Source organism: Oryx dammah, unplaced genomic scaffold (assembly GCF_014754425.2).
Source record: "Oryx dammah isolate SB20612 unplaced genomic scaffold, SCBI_Odam_1.1 HiC_scaffold_15, whole genome shotgun sequence".
In the NCBI taxonomy this organism is placed as follows: domain Eukaryota; kingdom Metazoa; phylum Chordata; class Mammalia; order Artiodactyla; family Bovidae; genus Oryx; species Oryx dammah.
The window spans coordinates 26106222-26113198 of record NW_024070199.1 but is presented as its reverse complement, the minus strand read 5'-3'; positions in this window follow the sequence as shown (position 1 = coordinate 26113198).

Here is a 6977-nt window from a genome sequence, read left to right as displayed (position 1 = left end):
TTGGAGATGCTCTTCATCCACCAGAGGGCGACAGAGCACAGTTTGCAGAATACGAACAGCTGGCCTTGTCCATCTTGGATCAATCTAAGTCTAGACTTAACAGACTTAGACTGTACCATGGATCCAAGATACTGCCAGGATTCCTGTTCATCTGTAAACCTAATACATATTGGAAAAGATAAGGCAACTATCTTGTGCAAGGACAAATAATGGGAAACACATCAGAATATCAGGGATAATTTAAAGAGCTCAAAGAGAGCCTGCAAGCTTTATTATTTTCAATCACAATCTCCAAAACCAAAATCAGGGAGGACAAAGTGAGTTCCTAATTCTTTCATCCTTCTGGGTTTTCAGTAGATGCTACACCCACTGATTTACCCTCAGTTTGGTAAAATAGGTCACAAGTGGGATCCTTGTGACTTTGGGCACCATCTTTTTGCAATTTGCATTGAACTGGTGTGGTGTGTGTGTTCAGTCTCCCAGTCGTGTGACTCTTTGCGACTCCATGGAATGGAGCCCACCAGGCTCCTCGGTCCAAAGAATTTTTCAGGCAAGAATACTGGGATGGGTTACCATTTCCTCCTCCAGGGAATCTTCCAGCCCCAGGGACTGAATCAGAGTCTCCTGTGTCTCCTGCTTGTCTTTCCATTTTGCATGCCATTGATAAAGCAGGGTATTTAAATACAGCTTGGAGTCACACAGGCTAAAGAAGCCTGCACTTTGCTCACAGTACAGTAACTTAAGACTCAAAAGAGGGAGAGATTAGATTCTATTACTGACAGTTGTTCAAAGGGAAGCTCCGAGTTCTCCAGCTCTTTGGGTTGCTAAGAAGCAAAAAATATGAAAACATTGTTATGACCAGGGCATGCAAATTAGTATAACTGTGTCTCAGATCCATTACAAATGTAAAATGTACTATTAACATATCCTGTATATTTGTTACTTCTGTTTTTACCTAAGTACACAATCATAAATTGAGGAAATTTTATAAAGGATTATCATTCTCTAAGAGCTTCCCTGTGGCTCAGATGCTAAAGAATCTGCCTGCAATGTGAGAGACCTGGGTTCGATCCCTGGGTTGGGAAGGTCCCATAGAGAAGGGACCAGCTATCCACTCCTGTATTCTGGCCTGGAGAATTCCATGGACTGTATATTCCATGGGGTCGTAAAGGGTTGAACATGACTAAGCGACCTTCACTTCACTTCACTTCATTCTCTAAAGTGAAGCATTCAGTTTAGCTGTATTGAATACAAACATTCCAGTGGCAGTTGTTGGCTCCACAATTGTCATAACCACTGTGGGTCAGTTATTAATAAAAGCCTTTAGCTTTCAAGGTATTCTAAATATAACTCCTTATCAAATTCTATGGTTTCCCTGGTGGCTCATTGCTAAAGAATCCACCTGCAATGCAGAGGACTTGAATTCAATCCCTAGGTCAGGAAGATCTTCTTGGAGAAGGGAATGGCTACCCACTCTAGTATCCTTGCCTGGAGAATCCCATGGACAGAGGAGCCTGACAGGCTACAGTCTATGGGATTGCAAACAGTCAGACATGAATGAGAGACTATCTTTCTCTAAACTGAAGCATTCAGTTTGGCTGTACTGAGTACAACCATTCCAGTGGTGGCTATTGGTTCCACAACTGTCATAACCACTATGGGTCAGTTATTAATAAATGCCTTTAGTTTGCATGGTATCCTAAGTATAAATACTTATCAAAGTCTTGGAGTGTACTTCAAACGCTTCCTGCTGAACCTTAGTTATTCTGCTATAAATTCCATGTGGGTCTTATTGTTTCATATAAATTTATTGATCCTAGTAGGGCTTGATGCCAATGTATCAGGTATTCACTTAGTATAAAAAGCTTTTGTCATCTTATTTCCCTCCACTCATACTTTTCCTCAGCTTGGTAGTAGTTGTTAGGAGTGTTGGCTGCACCTCTGTAAAGGAAAGGGATGTTTCTCTCCATTGGGTTCTATAAGGATTAAATCATTAGCCATCCTGGTAACCTACCTAGAGTAAAGGCTGAAAGCTAGTCAAGGACAAAGAACAAGATAAAGCACTCTGTGCATTTCGAAAACAGGCCATCAGATGGTTGGATATATTTCAGGAGAAATGAACCCGATTCTTGTATCTTCCCATACTTTGGAAAGCACTAAAGTCTTTAACTGAGATATCCATTCCTTGTGATTAGCGGTAACCTTCTGCTGAGATGACTGCTGGGCTGCACTTACTCTGTCACCAATGTCACAGGTATAATGGCTTCTCCCCTTACCTCTTCAGAGCAGTTGTTCAGAGCTCCATAAAAGACTGTAATAAACGCTGGAAAGGTGGAGAAAAGGGAACTCTCTTATACACTGTTGGTGGGAATGCAAACTAGTACAGCCACTATGGAGAACAGTGGGGAGATTCCTTAAAAAAAACTGGAAATAGAACCACCATATGACCCAGCAATCCCACTGCTGGGCATGCACACTGACTGAGGAAATAGAATTGAAAGAGACACGTGTACCACAATGTTCATCTCAGCACTGTTTACAATAGCTAGGACATGGAAGCAACCTAGAAGTCCATCGGCAGAAGAATGGATAAGAAAGTTGTGATACATATACACAGTGGAATATTACTCAGCTATTAAAAAGAATGCATTTGAGCAGTTCTAATGAGGTGGATGAAACCAGAGACTATTATACACAGTAATGTAAGTCAGAAATAAAAGCATCAATACAGTACGTTAAAGCAAATATATGGAATTTAAAAAGATGGTTATGATGATCTTATATGCAAGACAGTAAAAGAGACACAGATATAAAGAACAGACTTTTGGACTCTGTGGGAGAAGGTGAGGGTGGGATGACTTGAGAGAATAGCTTGGAAATATGTATATTACCATATGTGAAATAGATGACCAGTCCAAGTTCAATGCATGAAACAGCACACTCAAAGCCGGTGCACTGGGACGACCCAGAGGGATGGAGTGGAGAGGGAGGTGGGAGGGGGGTTTGGGAGGAGGGCAGACACCTATACACTGTGGCAGAATCATGTCAATGTGTGGCAAAAACTACCACAATACTGTAAAGTAGTTAGCCTCCAATTATAATAAATAAACTACTTTTTTAAAAAGACTGTAATCCAGGCTATGGTCCCCCACAAATCTCCAAATAAAATTCAGTTTCACAGCTCTCCAGTTGTGTGGCTTTTGTTTTAAGTCTACACTTCCGAACAAAAGGGTTCAGAGTAGAGAAGTGGAACATCAAAGTCTTTGGAGAGGCTGGGGTGAGGCTGAGCTTAGATAGTGTCTTGAAAGATGAGTATGATTTATTTGGACATATAAATAAAACTCATGTGCCAGGCTGAGGGACCAAGATCAAGACCCAGGGTCAACAAAGAGAGGGCATGAGTGAGGAATCACCAAAATTCAGGCTCCACGGTCTGGCGCCACGGTCTGGCATCGTGTACAAAACATGGCCTGCATGTCAACAGGATCTTTTCAGTCAGGACTGAACTGAGAAATCCAGGCTATTTTGTTACATTGTTTCAGGGAATTACAAACTAGTTTAGGTTAGCTTGTGCAAAAGTCATCTGTGTGTGTGTGCTTAGTCGCTCAGTCATGTCTGACTCTGCAGCCCACAAGAGGCTTCACTGTCCATGGGATTTTTCAGGCAAGAATACTGGAGCAGGTTGCCATTTCCTACTCTGGGGGATATTGCCAACCCAGGGATGTAATCATAATTTGTTGAATTGTTTTTCTTCATAATTTCTGAGACTGGACCTCTGGCTCTGTAAGTATGCTTGTTCTATGATGCCAAGGGACTTCTGCTTAAGACAAATACACAGTTGCACTCCTAGGGCAGTTGAGAACTGAGTGCTTACCCCAAAGTCTTCCTCGGACCTGTCCCAGTGAGTGTCTAGGGTCTTTGTCATCCTGTGTGCTTCTAGTTTGGCATTCCTGTCTTCTCAGTGAGGCTAACAGGTTCTCAGGAGTTTGTCATACCATCCATCCCTCAGAGCCATCTCTGCCCTAGCTGAGCAGAGGAGAACACAGGACAGCTTCCGCATCAGCGGTGAAGGTCAGAGACACACCAGATGTATGAGATTCCTATTGCTGCTGTGACAAATTACCACACATGTAGTGACTTAAAACAATGCAATTTATCATCTACAGTTCTAGAGATTAGAAATCCACCGTGAGTGTCACTGCTTCCCTGGTGGTTCAATGGTAAAAATTCTGTCTACCAAGCAGGAGATCCAGGTTCATCCCCCTGTCAGGGATGTCGAGAACATACCCTGAAGAAGGAAATGGCAACCCACTCCAGTATTCTTGCCTGGGAAATCCCATGGACACAGAAGCCTGGTGGGCTACAGTCCATGGGGGTCACAAAAAATCAGACATGACTTAGCAATGAAACAACTCAACCCTGCTAAAATCAAAGAGTTGGCAGGACTGAGTTCCTTCTCAGCTGTCATTTCTCTGATTCTCTTCTGCCTCTCTTCCACTTAGAAAAATCTTTGTAATTATATTGGGTTTACCCAGATCACTAGGATGATTTCATTTCAAAGTCAGCTGATTAGCAAACTTAATTCATCTGCATTCTTAATTCCTTTTTGTCAGTAACCTAACACGTTCATAGGTTTTGAGGATTTGAATGTGAGCATCTCTGAGGAACATTAGTCTGTCTATAACACCAATTGACAGATTTCTTCACTGCTGAGTTATCAAATTCCATCATTAGTCAACTTTTACTGGACAGGAATGCTAAACAAAGATTATTGGAAGTGTTCAATAAATCCACCCAAGCAGGGTTTCTGGAATACAGAATTAAATCCATGTAACTCTACATCCACCCAGAGTGGATCACTAAAAATATCACCTTAGCTGCTCATTCACAAATTGCGGGATCTGAAAGTTAGCAAATTTATTTAGCAGCTCAAAAATATTAGACAAGTGTTTAAAATTAGTCTATTTTTGCTTTAAAAATTGATAGCTGAGTTGTTGCCAGAGGTGTAGTAGGGGCAGGAGTGCAGAGGGTCTGAGAGCACAAGCCTGACTCTCACACTTGTTTTGAATCACACAAGCATTTCTGTTTTACTGGTGTGTGAAAACCTGTAACGTGTTGCCATGACAATCTGCATGTGTTGCCATAACACCAAGAAAAAAAAAAAAAGATTATATCTTTTAATAACCAAATCAGGAGAAAACAGCACAGTGTGGAGCCCCATTTTTCAAGCTTTGTTGTCTGGACAAGGATGCATCTAAATTGGACCTGAGATTCATGATGCAACAGAATAAATAAGAGTTACCTTTATAAAGTCCTCAGACTTTTAAACTTGAAATTTTGAGGATAAAAAAAAGTCCTATAAAAATTAAAAATGAATCTATTATGGAATAGAAAATAAAGTATTTATGAAGCAAATTATCAAATAACCTTTAAATTAAAAGAGAGAGCTTAGACCATTTCTAAGATGGATGAAGATAATTTCCAGATGACTATCCTCCCCCCATCATCCCCTGTTTCCTTTCAACTTCATTCCGTCCTACACAGTTTTTTCTGTATAGCCTTTCAAGTCACTTCAGTGGAATATTAAAAACACTGGCTAATGGCATGGGGATAGAACTAAGAATCAAAAGACTTGGGTTTGGAAACCAATTCTACCCAAATTATTCTATTTCCTTAGGTATGTGTCTTAGATATTTTCAAGTTATTTTTTATCAGTACAATAAGGGAGAGTGAAGAATTCAGCAATATGTGTTGATCTATCACCAGGAAAAGCTTAGCAGTTGTTCCAAAGGACTTCATAGACTGAGATTCATAACGCTAGCAAATTTGTCACAGTCTAGACATCTGACCTTCAGTTTTGTACCTTTTGGAAACTTAATTTTCTCCACATGCAGAAAGGAAATTAATCTCTCAGGGGAGCAATTTCACATCAACCAGGCACATAAAACAGGCATAAAGCCAGAATCCTAATTTATTAATTTTCCATGAACCTAAGATACTTACAATTGTAAAGAGCAATATTGTTACACATGGGAAGTCTGAATACCAAAAGTTCAATTTAATTTAAAATGGGAATCATAAATGTCACACAAACTAGCAAAATCTGCACCCTGCAATTTCTCTCCAGTGAGATCTTATTAAGAAGTCAAATGAAAAGGAAAATAGGTGAATTGAATCAAATTGAACAGAATCTGTTTTTCTCAGTTTTTGAATTTCATTGTTCAGTAATTTAAAAAAGAAAATAATTCAATTAAAACTACATTTGGAGTTACCTACTTCTTATTTTGGCAAGATATTAATTAAAACTGTAATTAACACTAAAAGCTACTTTAAAAAAAAAAGGCAGGGGCGTGGATATAACATATAGTTTCACAGAAAAAAAAATACATTCTTCCCAAGGAAAGGCAATGCCAACATTAAAATTTTAGTTTTGCCATTGACTGGTGAAAATTTTATCACACTTTCATACTATTCCATAGACCAGAAGTAATAAATCACCAGATTAGGTATTTTAAATAGCTGTTGCATTCATCACTCAGTATAAGTAATTTTCCAATGGGCTGGTAATACTTAGAATCAATTGGCTACAACTTCCTTTAATTCCTTTCTACATGAGAGTGGACTTGACTTTGAAACCATAATACTTGGAGTCTATCTCTTGGGTTTATTTTAGCTGTAAATATTTATCTTAATAATGTATCTTTTTTGTGGTTCTGGATCTGAACAATTCCTACCTATCCTAAACACTGTCCACTGCCATGGTTGAACATTCATATCCTTCTAAAATTCATGCACTGAAATCCTAACTCCTAAAGCGATGGTATCAATTAGTGGGGCCTTAGGTAGATGATTAGGTCATAAGGGCAAAGCTGTTGTGCGTCAGTTGCTCAGTCATGTCTGACTGTTTGCGACCCCATGGATTGTAGCCCTCCAAGCTCCTCTGCCAGTGGAGGTCGATTCCTGACCCAGGAATTGAA